Below are 13,936 nucleotides of genomic sequence, written 5' to 3' on the forward strand. Positions count from 1 at the left end.
ACTCCTCGTATGAAAAGCAATGATTTTCAGCACTTCATACATGTGCCTCGTTTTATTTTCTTCCTTAAAATTGGGGTTCTGGGGCAAGATTAGATTAGTTTCTATCCAGTAAGAATCTAAGGCTAACGTGTCACAGATTTTGTGTGCCTAGTTGATTAGCATTTTTGTCTCAACTGCCTTAAGTTAATGGGTAGTGGTATTGGATAGTGGTTAAGCTCACATATTTCAGGTTACAGCTGAAGTTACACTCTGAGGCACCTGCTCTGGAAATATTTAAATAATCCCATATACCCTGCTTTGTAAGGATGGCAACTCTATGAAAACTAACCCTTCCCAGGCTTAATAATAGCACCTGAAATAACCTGAAATAATTGTTTGTCAGCTGATGATAAACATCAAAATTCAGAGTTAGAAAATCAGTTTAAGAGTGATGGTGTATAAAATGGAAGAAACTGTCAGCTGTTAGAAACTCAAAGATGGCTTGTGAAATTTGTTTTAGGTCTTCTGTTATCCTTGTCCAAAAAAAAAAAAAAAAAGTATAGATCATTTTTTAAATAACTGATTGGAATCCTATTTGCACAATGAAAGGGGACAGTTTCAGAATAAAGAAGGCTACATTTATAGTTTAAATTTTTGTACACAAGTACAATTCTAATTGGAAAACATTTGGGTCAGTTTCACTAAAACACAGGAGTTCCTGTTTTTGATGAGGAAAAAGCATAATAGGGGCTTATCTTAGAATGTAAAGCTTTTAGAATCACCCTGTAATTCATGGCTTATCCCTGGGAATTCAAAGCTTTATAAATTATAAACCTTTTCCAGGACATGGTACACACTGTCTTATGTCAGATAGGGCTAGGCTAAACCAAGGGCATAAATTAATTTTCACTTTTTCACCCTGAATTCTTCTTCCATCCCTGATACTCAGTATTCTACTATTCTTTTCTGGATTAAAATTTACACCCCTTGCCTAGACCTGAATTCAAAATAACTCGTATTCTTAGATCACATTATCATTTTTCCCCTTCTGTTCCTATTTCCCATAAATAAGCCAATAGATACATGGTTACAGATCTCACATCAGAGCTGATAATAAACAGGTTTTTTTTTTTAATTCACATTAAATGATTAATAGCTGGCAGGCTTGATCCTTTAAAGAATATATGTATTTAATTCAAATGAATTTCTCTCTGATTGGTGGCCTAAACCTGCATCATTAATATCATTTTCATCCGGTCTCTTGGAAGATCTAAACTGAGACTCCGTGGGGGGTGTCCTGCCATCTTGGGCCACAGTTTTCAACAGAAAGGAGGAATGTATTTCTTATCTGTGAGCAAATGAAGGGATAGGGCACTAAGTAAGTAATGTTTGTTTTGGAAGACCCAAAACTTTTTTTTGTCTTTCTGCATCTTTCCTCTAGTTCTTTCTTATTCTTTCTCCCATTACCTTCAATAATCTTAAAGTCTCAATTTCTACATCCACAAAATAGGAATAATTGTAGGAGTTCTGTAAGGACTGTAAACTTGTTGTAAGGGTTAAATCAGAAAATTAATGTAAATTATCCAGACCAATATTCGTAAAATATTAGGTGCATAATAAATATTGGTTCCAGCCACTTCCCTTTGAATTAGTAAACAGTTTAGGAGGCTAATAATTCAAATGTAGGATTTTATGTTTGAATATCATTTTATGCAAAAATATTGTTCAGTGATCATAGCTGTTTCTGTCTTCCTGATCTCTATTTCCATTCTCCTCTTATTTATCTCTGAGTGCACTCAGGCAATAGCAGGTGCTCAAGTAAAAGCATGACTGAATGAAAAGGAAGGGTTCACAGATGAGGAATAATTGAGCCAATGAAGATTACAACAAATCCCACTATATATCAAATAATGGTAGAACAAGGGTCTTTTGCAATCAGTAAACCTTATTTTAAGAAGAAAACACTCCAGTGCAGTTTTATGCCAATACTAAAGTACTTCTATTTCCAGTCTGTTTTCAAATCTAAAAGCCAAATAATATTATCCTAACATTTCCTTGCATAAAACATAAAAATAAGAGGTAGAGTAACTAAGAACACTTACCAAGTCTCTTAATCAAGATGTGTTTCTCCAAATATAATAGCAGAAATTCATTTAAAGTAAGAAAGCACGATTATCAGTGAAAACTGGGACTTGCAAATCCAATTTGCACTTTGGATATTAAATTAATATTTGAAATGTTTTTAACATACCACAGTAAAATGTGTTTTTCATAGGTATTTCTTTATGCTTTTGAAAGGGGAAAAATGGCTAAAGTACTATTTTATTCTCTGTTCAGAACAAAGTCTGTTTTGTCTATGAAAAAGAATAAATGAGAAACGATCTCCAAGAAATCATCTTGACCAGCATTAATGACTAGTTTGGTAGTTAACAGCCTGAGGCATAGCCAGAGGCCATTAAGGCTCTTGTAGGGGGAGAAAGGTTGGGGGATTGTGGTTTACCAGTAATTAACTATAGGTATGAATCAAAACTTCCTAAGAAAATAGATAAAAGTTCTTTGGATGATTCTATCAGTATTTATCTTTTCATTAACCCCTCCCCCACTATTTTAATAGGAAAAGAGGATGTTACCATCATTTCACAAACCAGGTTGGATTGGAAATAATTCATTTAATGAAATGAGGACACTCAGGGGACCAATTAATGGTTTTTCAGGCTTAGACTATACAACTATAAGAACCACTTAAAAAAAAAAAAACTGAACCCTCAGTCTAACACATTAGTTGATTGTTGGTGAATTGAAACTCAATCATGAGATCATAAGGATTTTTTGGAGCTTCCAACCCCTCCCCTTTAGTTTTAATCCTATCTCAATAAAGGTAAATACATAAGGATTATAAATAAACAAATCTGAAGTAATATAGATTGGGAGAACCTCAAGAGGGTCAGGAGATAATGAAGATTATACCTCAATATTGGGATTATGATGTTAGTTCTTTATTTCAATAAAAGTGGATAGAGATCTTTCATATCAGGGACAGGGCTTAGCTGTAAGGACAAAGTAATCTTCTGGGAATTATGCATACAGGCTTGACATCATTTTTATTGGATGGCTGATGAACTGGAAAACTCCAGGATAGCCAGGCTTTAATTTGTAATCTTAATTTTCATATAAATCGGTACATTTCAGGGGGAGGGAGTTGGAGCTGTGGGGGGACTTTGATGCTTGCTAGCCTTGCAGTAATAAGACAGCGCTGAAACACAGACTGCAATACCAACTCATCCAGTATCTGATTCTGTCTTTTCCTCTATCCATCTGTCTTCCATCTTTACATCTATCATTTAAAGAAATTTACAGCCTGCAAATACCAGAGAAGCTAATGTTAGTGCAATCTTCCCTCCACCTCCTCTTGGAATGATCTATAGTAATCTACTTATCATAGACATGCACACTATAACGTACAATAATTTAGTCTTCAGCCAGGAAAATGACTGCAATTGTTTTGCAAGTATAAATTAATAAGGGGTTTTTCCCCTCCTTTTTATCTTTTTTAAAAGCTACAGGACATGAGACTATACTGGTTTCCCTCTATAAAATAATTATCTTGGTGTTTCCCAAATATACTTTCATATCCATAGGATTACATAGGAGCAAAGTTACCAGATGGAACATAGTAGTGATTTATTTGGTCGTACAAGTTGGCCCTTATATTTCCAATATAGAATACAGATGCCCTTTGCATTGTAAAAGAAGTTAAGTGCTAATGAATAGAATATTTTAGAAATATATCAATAAAATAGAATTTTTTTCTCTAGATTGTTCTAGCCTCTTACATCATAAGTAAAATTGAATCTTCATGAAAAATTATTCTGATCAAAGAATTATTTGAGTTGAATCAACCATAGAAAACAATATACAAAGGTGAAATTATTTATTCACAAGAACATATTTTCTCTCTCCCTTTCAAATAATGCTTCTATAACTTTTCAATTTAAAATTTTTCATTTTCCTTTTGTTGTTTTTCCAGCTATTTTAATTCCTGGTCCAAAATTAATATGTCTTCCCACTGACCACTTTCTATATTCCTTCTTTTGCAGAAATGTTGACATAAGTCTTGTGTATGTTTAGGCTAGAATGATACTTGTGGCAGGTATACTCAGGGTATATAGTGTTTTACTTAAAGAAGCTCACGACTTACTCGGGAAATAAATTTACCATCAGAAAACCTTGAGAAGTCTTCCAGGAAGAAGTGATATTGTAGTTGGGACTTAAAGACAAGAAGAGGTCAGCTAACCAAAGTTAGTGATGGAAATAAAAATGGGGTAGAACAATTTCTAAAGGCAGAGCATATGAAAGAGAATTAGGCACATACTGTAAGAATGGATTCGACAAGGGTTTAAAAAATGTATGAGTCTAGTTATGTATAATTTGATAAATGGTGGAACCTCAAAAGAAAAGATATTGATACAATCTTCATTCAAAGGTATTAATCTTTAATATAATATCCATTACCATTACCTGAATAATTCCAATGTTTGGAATCTCATTGCAATAAAGATAGCTGAATTTATTTTCAAAATTCTAATATTTTGGAAATTCCCAAAATTTTCTACATTTATAGAACTAGAAAATATATAGCTATCTATTTTAGTGCTTTAACTACGTGGAATATGATTAGTCTTCTTTTCCTATTATTATCCTTGAAGTGTTTGAAGATACTTATGAAGTACTTCAAAGGTCAGTTGCTTAAAATGTTCCTTATTTATAATAGTTTTCACAACTTTTAACATTTTGATTTCTCTTCTCCAGATAAGCTCCAGATTTGTTCCTTTTAAAGTATGGCATTTGGGACTGAAAGTAATAGTCTATGTTTAGCATGACCTGTAGAGAGCAGGAAGGGAGTATCCAACGACCTTTATCTCATCACTTTATTTCTATTATTGTGCCTAACTTGAGTGAGATTTTTTGGCAGACTTATATTAATAATTTATACAGAACTTTCATTCAACTAAAATGCTAAATCTTTGCCATGTGTGCTCCTGTTTAGCCATGTCTCTGCTGTCCTTGGTCTGGGTTTTTAAAAATCCAGAATATTACTTATACCTCTGTTTAAGTTCATTACTTTAATTTGTCGCTCTCCATATATCAAGTAACAAGAAGTCTTACATATGATACAGTGTAAAATTTGTCAAAATAAGTGAACAGAATATTATTGTTAATACTTTTTGTTAGTAATTAAGCACAAGGGACTAAGGATATGATACCCAGTCAATATAAACAGAGTAAAGTAGCTCTTAAGTTAAATAAGTACAAATGTTTAAATATTCAGATATTTCTCTTTACTCATTAGCCACTAAATTACGTAGATAGTGGGTAGAGCAATTTAGAATTAAAAGTGAGTTCATTCATTGGCATACTCTTTATATATAACAATGACCCAAACAAGTTAGACAGGCTCAAGAGTAAGATGAACATCTTTGTGAACCAAAATAAAGTATAAACTCAAAAGACATGAGTTCCATGAGCCACAGGTCTGGAAGCAGGTAGTTAAGAGACAAGCATCCTGTGGGATGACAGGGAATGAAAAGTTTCCAGGGAAATCAGGAAACTGGAGTTAGTATCTCTTAAAAGCCTGAAAAAAGTGCTGCCAACCTAATTTTTCAGATAACAGATTTATAGGGAGTTGAGTAGTAGGATTGTAGAGAGTTGATTAGGGGGGACCCTGGGCTTTCCTTGTCCCTCAAACACAGCTGTATTGAGGTCAGATTACTTGGAACACCCAGGAAATTCATCTGTGGAGTGGTAGAAGGATCTCCACAGTTGGAGGGAGGCAGATTGGCAGATGCAAGGTGCATGGATGTGAATTGGAGAGAAAAATGGTGGCACCATGCGGGGGGAGAAACCCTTTCCATGGAGAGACAAAAGGGAGAAAAAGAGAGAGGGGTTGAGATAGTGCAGCATCAAGTTTGCACAAGAGGGAAACCTCTCTGGGCCACAAGAGGGGGACCAAGAAGTACTGAGTTTCCAACTTCTTTTTTTGCAAACAGCTTTCGGAGATCAAACTCTGAGATTCTGGAAGTGCGTGACTTTCTCCAGTAACTAGAGCAGAGCTATTGTGCATGCTCCTGGGGAGGAAGCAGCTGGCCCTGGAGTGCATAGCATGGTATAGTGATCTTCAAGGTGCACTGGGAGAGAACAGTCCCCTTCCTGGAATACTTTTGGAAGAGGGTTTATTGCCTCCCCAAGGACAAAAGACCCTGCAGGTGCCAACCAAAGACCTTTCATCTGCAGGGTGAGAGACTCTACTCCAGAGGAAGGGAGTGGAACTGCACCGTACTGGGTCTTTAAGACTATGGGTTTTGAATCCCAGCCATGCATCAAAGAAGAAATGTAAGAGAATTTTGATACAGGGTGAGCTAACTTCCCTTGCTATTCTATGAGGGCTACCTGAACAGTGGGGAGTGAGATCCCCAGTCCTGGGACAAGAAATGGGGGTGGCACCATTTTTCCCTCTAACACCAACAGGATGGGACTTCAGAGAGCAACATAGCAGGCCCCAGTAAGGCATACTTGCTTACACCAAACCCTACCCCTCCATGCCTGTCAACTGTTTATTTACTGGGGCAAGACTGATGCTGAGTCAATGCAATCCACCTCTCCTTTAGACCAGCACAGACACCATCCCACAGGTACCAACAACAGCTCTTTTTTTTTTTTTTTTTTCTTTTTTTTTTTTTTTTTTTGTCTACTTCTTTCTCTTTTTTTTTTAAATTTTTTTTAATGTTTATTTATTTTTGAGACAGAGAGAGACACAGCATGAGCAGGGAAGGGGCAGAGAGAGAGGGAGACACAGAATGTGAAGCAGGCTCCAGGCTCTGAGCTGTCAGTACAGAGCCCGGCGCGGGGCTCGAACTCACGAACTGTGAGATCATGACCTGAGCCGAAGTCGGATGCTTAACCGACTGAGCCACCCAGGCGCCCCTTCTTTTTCTCTTTTGAAATCAGGTTCATAGTTCTTTACTGTGTTTTTTGTTTTGTTTTCTTTTCATTTGCTTCTCGCTCTCTCTTCTGGATTTGGCTTTGTTGCTTTTTTTTTTTCCTTCTTTTTTCTTTTCTTCTTTTTCCCCTTACTTTTTCTATGGAATCAGCCTTATAGTTTTCTGATTCCCTGTTTGCCTGTTTTTTTCTCTGTTGTTCTCTTTCCTTTTCTGTATTTTTTTTTTTTTTGGATAAGCTTTTTCCTCCTCCCCCCCTTTCCTTTTTTTTCCCCTAGGGTTACTTCAACAAACAAATCAAAGCATACCTGGTTAAAGGCCAAAACACTCTCCACTGCAAGCAAGGAGGAATTCTGCAGAAGACTGACCAGTAGGAAAGAGCAGCTAAGATGCAACAGCAGAGTGCACACAGCATAACCAGAAACACTTCCTGGAGTGCCAGGCCCTGGACAGTGTATGACCCCAATTTGGTATAACAGTATTTTCAGGTGCAGTACACACATAACAAGCTTTTAAAACATGAAAAAGACAGAAACTTAGCCAAAATGAGATGGAGGAATTCTCCCCAAAAGAAAATTCAAGATGAAATCACAGCCACAGCCAGCGACTTACTCAAAACAGATATAAGGAATATATCTGAACAAGAATTTAGAACAACAGTCATAAGACTACTAGCTGGGCTCCAAAAAAAGCATAGAAGACACAAGAGAAACCCTTGCTACAGAGACCAAGGACCTAAGAACTAGTCAGGATGAATTTTAAAATGCTATAGCTGAGATGCAAAATAAACTAGATACAGTGACAGCAAAGATTGAAGAAGCAGAGGAGAGAATAGGTAAAATAGAAGATAAAATTATGGTAAATAATGAAGCTGACCAAAAGAGGGAAAGGAAATTACTAGGTCATGAGGGGAGACTTTGAGAACGAAGTGATTCCATGACACAAAACAATATCCATATCATAGGAGTCCCAGAAGAAGAATAGTGAGAAAAAGGGGAAGAAGGTTTATTTGAAAAAACTGTAGCTGAGAATTTCCCTAATCTGGAGAAGGAAACAAACATCTAAATCCAAGAGGCAAAGAGAACTCCTTTCAAAAATCAACAAAAACAGGTCAACACCATGATTATCTCATAGTGAAACTTGCAAAATACAAGGATAAAGTGAAAATTCTGAAAGCAGCTGGGAAAAAAAAGGTCCTTAACATATAAGGGTAGTCACATAAGGTTAGCAGCAGACCTGTCCACTGAAACTTGGCAGGCCAGAAAGGAGTGGCAGGAAATATTCAATGTGCTGAATAGGAAAAATATGCAGCCAAGAATTCTTTACCAAGCAAGGCTTTCATTCAGAATAGAAGGAAAGATAAAGACTTTCCCAAACAAACAAAACCTATAGGAGTTTTTGACCAGTTAACCAACGCTGCAAGAAATTTTAAGGGGGATGCTCTGGAGAAAAAAAAAAAAAAAAAGAAAAGAAAAAAGAGAAAAAAAAGTATACCAAAGCAGCAAAGACTACAAAGGACAAGAGAACATCACCAGAAACACCAAATCTACAGATAACACAATGGCACTAAATTCATATCTGTCAATAATCACTCAATTTAAATGGACTAAATGCTCCAATCAAAAGACATATGATATTAGAATGGATAAAAAAACCAGACCCATCTATATGCTGCCTAGGAGAGACTCATTTTAGACATAAGGACACCTGCAGATTGAAAGTGAGGGGATGAATAAATCATCTATCATGCTAATGGAGGTCAAAAGAAAGCTGGAGTAGCCATACTTATATCAGACAAATTAGATTTTAAAACAAAGAGTGTAACAAGAGATGTAGAAGGGCATTATAACATAACTAAGGGATCTAAGCAGATCAAATAATTATAAATATTTATGCCCCCAACTTTAAAGAACCCAAATATAAATCAGTTAATCACAAATATAAAGAAACTCATTGATAATAATACCATAATATTAGGGGACTTTAACACCCACTTACAGCAATGGACCCATGATCTAAGCAGAAAATCAATAAGGAAACAATGGTTTTGAATGAACACACGGGGCTGGATGGACTTAACAGATATATTCAGAACATTTCATCCTAAAGTTGCAGAATATACATTCTTCTTGAGTGCACATAGAAAATTCTCCAGAATAGATCACATACTGGGTCACAAATCAACATTCAACAGGCACAAAAAGCTCAAGATCATACCATGCATGTTTTCAGATCACAAAGCTATGAAACTTGCAATCTACCTCAAAAAATAAATTTGGAAAGCCGTCAAATACACAGAGGTTAAAGAATATCCTAAAGAATGAATGGGTTAATCAGGAAATTAAAGAGGAAATTAAAAAGTACATGGAAGCAAATGAAAATGAAAACACAACAGTCCAAACCATTTGGAAAGCAACAAAAGCATTTCTAAGAGGAAAAAGTACATTGCAATTCAGGTATATCTCAAGAAGCAAGAAAGGTCCCAAATACACAACCTAACCTTACACCTGAAGGAGCTAGAAAAGGAGCAGCAAACTAAGTCCAAAGCCAGAAGAAGGGAAATAATAAAGATTAGAGAAGAATGAAATGATATAGAAAGCAACCATCACCACCACCACTACCACGGCCGCCACCACCACCACCAACAAAACAGTAGAACAGATCAACTGGTTTTTTGGAAGAATAAATTGATAACCCCCTCACCAGATTTCTCAAAAAGAAAAGAGAAAGGACTCAAATAGATAACAATCATGAATGAAGGAGGAGAGATCACAACCAACACCACAGAAATACAAACAATTGTAAGAGAATACTATGAAAAATTATATGCAAACAAACTGGAAATTCTGGAAAAAATGGACAAATTCCTAGACATTCACATAATACTAAAACTCAAATAGGAAGAAATAGAAAATTTGAAAAGGCCCATAACCAGCAAAGAAATTGAATCAGTTATCAAAAATTTTCTAACAATACGAGTCCTGGGTCAGATGGCTTTCCAGGGGAATTCTCCCAGACATTTAAAGCAGACTTAATACTGATTATTCTCAAACTATTCCAAAAACTAGTAATGGAAGGAAAACTTTCAAACTCATTCTATGAAGCCAGCATTACCTTGATTCCCAAACCAGATAGAGATCCCACAAAAAAGGAGAATCAAAGGCCAATATCCCTGATGAACCTGGATGCAAAACTTCTCAACAAGATACTAGCAAATCGAATTCAACAGTGTGTTAAAAGAATTATTCACCATGATCAAGTGGGATTCACTCCTGGGCTGCCAGGCTGGTTCAATATTCACAAATCAATCAATGTGATACATCACATTACTAGAAGAAAGGATAAGAACCATATGATCCTGTCGATAGATGCAGAAAAAGCATTTGACAAAATACAGCATCCTTTCTTAATAAAAACCCTCCAGAAAGTCAGGATAGAAGAAACATACCTTAACATCATAAAAGGCGTATATGAAAAGCCCACAGCTAATATCATCCTCAATGGGGAGAAACAGAGCTTTCCCCCTGAGATCAGGAACATGACAGGGAAGTCCACTCTCACCACTGTTGTTTAACATAGTGTTGGAAGTCTTAGTCTCAGCAATCAGACAACAAAATGAAATAAAAGGCATTTAAATTGGCAAAGAAGAAGTCAAACTTTCACTTGTCGCAGACGACATGATACTCTACGTGGAAAACCTGAAAGACTCCACCAAAACACTGCTAGAACTGATATATGAATTCAGCAAAATCGCAAGGTACAAAATCAATGTACAGAAATCAGTTGCATTTCTATACACCAATAATGAAGCAACTGAAAGTGAGATCAAGGAATGGATCCCATTTACAATTACACCAAGAACCATAGAATACCTAGGAATAAACCTAACAAAAGAGGTAAAAGATCTGTACACTTAAAACTGTAGAAAACTTATGAAAGAAATTGAAGAAGACACAAAGAAATGGGAAAATATTCCATGCTTATGGATTGAAAGAACAAATATTGTTAAAATGTCAATACTACCCAAAGCAATCTACATATTCAATGCAATCCCAATCAAAATAGCACCAGCATTCTTCTCAGAGCTAGAACAAACAATACTAAAATTTGTATGGAACCACAAAAGACCCTGAATAGCCAAAGTAATGTTGAAAAAGAAAACCAAACCTGGAGGCATCACAATGCCAAACTTTAGCCTGTACTACAAAGCCATAATCATCAAGACAGTACGGTATTGGCACAAAACAGACACATAGACCAATGGAACAGAATGCAAACTCAGAATTGGACCCACAAATGTATGACCAACTAATCTTTCACAAAGCAGGAAAGAATATCCAATGGAAAAAAGACAGTCTCTTTAGCAAATGGCGCTAGGAGAACTGGACAGCAGCATGCAGAAGAATGAAACTGTACCACTTTCTTATACCATACATAAAAATAAACTCAAAATGGATGAAAAACCTAAATGTGAGACAGGAAACCATCAAAATTTTAGAGGAGAAAACAGGCAACAACCTCTTTGACCTTGGCTGCAGTAACTTCTTACTAGACATGTCTCCAGAGGCAAGGGAAATAAAAGCAAACATGAACTACTGGGACCTCATCAAGGTAAAACTCTTCTGCCCAGCAAAGGAAACAGTCAACAAAACTAAAGGGCAACTGATGGAATGGGAGAAGATATTTTTCAAATGACATACTGGATAAAGGTTTAGTATCCAAAATCTATAAAGAACTCATCAAACCCAACATCCAAAAAATAAATAATCTAGTGAAAAAATGGAAGAGAACATGATAGACACTTTGCCAAAGAAGATATCCAGATAGCTAACAGACACATGAAAAGATGTTCAACATCACTCACATCAGAAAATACAAAGCAAAACTATAGTGAGATACCATCTCACACCTGTCAGAATGGCTAAAATGAACAACTCAGGAAACAACAGATGTTGGTGAGGATGTGGAGAAAAGGGAACCCTCTTGCACTGCTGGTGAGAATGCAAACTGGTCCAGCCACTCTGGAAAACAGTATGAAGTTTCCTCAAAAAATTAAATATAGGACTTCCCTATGACCCAGCAATTTCACTAGTAGGTATTTATCCAAAGGATGCAAAAATGCTAATTTGAATGGGCACATGCACCCCAATGTTTATAGCAGCACTATCAACAATAGCCAAATTATGGAAAAAGCCCAAATGTCCATCGACTGAAGAATGGATAAGAAATATGTGGTACGTATATATAGAGAGGCGCATACACATACAATGGAATATTACTCGGCAATGAAGAAGAATGAAATCTTACCATTTGCAACGTCGATGGATTTAGAGTATATTATGCTAAGTGAAATAAGTCAGAGAAAGACAAATATCATATGATTTCACTCATATGTTAAATTTAAGAAAGACAACAGATGAACATAGGGGTAGGGAAGGAAAAATAAGATAAAAACAGAGAGGGATTAAAATCATAAAAGACTCTTAAATACAGAGAACGACCTGAGGGTTGCTGGAAGGGATATGTGTGAGGGGATGAGGAAAATGGGTGATGGGCATTAAAGTGGGAAGTTGTTGGGAAGAGCATTGGGTGTTTATGTAAGTGATGAATCCCTGGATTCTACTCCTGAAACAATTCTGCACTGTATGTTAACTAACTTAAATTTAAATAAATGAAATAAAAAAATACAAATATGTAAAGTAGCACAATAAATATAATTGGATTATCATATTTAATTCACACACATAAAATATGTTCGTCATATATTACTTACTGGAAATATATTTAACCATGTGTCATAAAGCCTATTTCTCTAGTAACCATAATACTTACTCAATGGGTTCATGTGCATTGTGTCCATATTGTTAAAGATGGAAGCTATGTATGGGCTCAACATTAATTTTCCCTCACCAAGGCTGATCTAACTACCACCATTGCTGAGTGCCCAACATGGTTGCAAGTTCATCATATTGGATCCTTTCTGTCATGGTGGTATAGCAATTTGCCTTTATAGAAAAATAAACTTATTCTCATAAGGATTTCCCTCTCACTCTACAGCACTTCTGCCAATACCATTATTTGTGAACTTAAAGGACACCTTTTTCATTGCCATGTAATGCTACACAAGCAAGGAACCCTGAACAAGAAACACATTTTATAGCAAAAGAGATATAGCAATGGTCTCATGCCCATGGAATAATTGCTCTTACCTTACGTCCCGTCTTCTAGAAATGTCTGGTATAAGACAACTGAACTGAAAGTTCAGTGGCATTCAATGTTGAGAGTTTGGGAAACTTTCTATAAGAAACAGCTTGTATCTTAAACCAGGTGCCAATGTATAGTGTTATGTCTCCAGTAGTCAGAATATATTGGTTTGAGAGATACAGAGTGGAAGTGGTAGTGGTCCTTCTCATACTATACCTAATAACCTACTTAATTTTTGCTTCCCAACCTTATAGTATTGCCTCAATGGGTTTAGTGGTCCTAGTATTCTAGACAGGGATACTTGTATCAGGTCTATTAAATTGAACCTGTGACCATCCCTGGCCATTTTTGGTTCCTCATGCCTCTGAACCAGAAAACCATTTTGACCACGATAATTGATGCCATTTTCCAGAAGGAAAACTGTGTTTTTGCCATACACTTGGGCAAAGAAGACTATATCTAGAATACAGGAGTTTCACTGAATCACGTCTTAGTACTCTCTTGATAAAAGTACTGGCCCTTGGGCCGCCTGGGTGGCTCAGTTGGTTGGGTGTCCACTTCAGCTCAGGTCATGATCTCACGGTTTGTGGGTTCAAGCCCCGCATTGGGCTCTTTGCTGACAGCTCAGAGCTTGGAACCTACTTCGGATTCTGTGTCTCATTCTCTCTGCCCCTCCCCCACTTGTTCTCTGTCTCTGTCTCTCAAAAATATATAAGTGTAAAAAAAAAAATTGGGGGGGGGTGGTGATCTTATCAAGT

The sequence above is a fragment of the Herpailurus yagouaroundi genome, unplaced genomic scaffold (assembly GCF_014898765.1).
Source record: "Herpailurus yagouaroundi ecotype Mexico unplaced genomic scaffold, PumYag 28, whole genome shotgun sequence".
Lineage (NCBI taxonomy): Eukaryota > Metazoa > Chordata > Mammalia > Carnivora > Felidae > Herpailurus > Herpailurus yagouaroundi.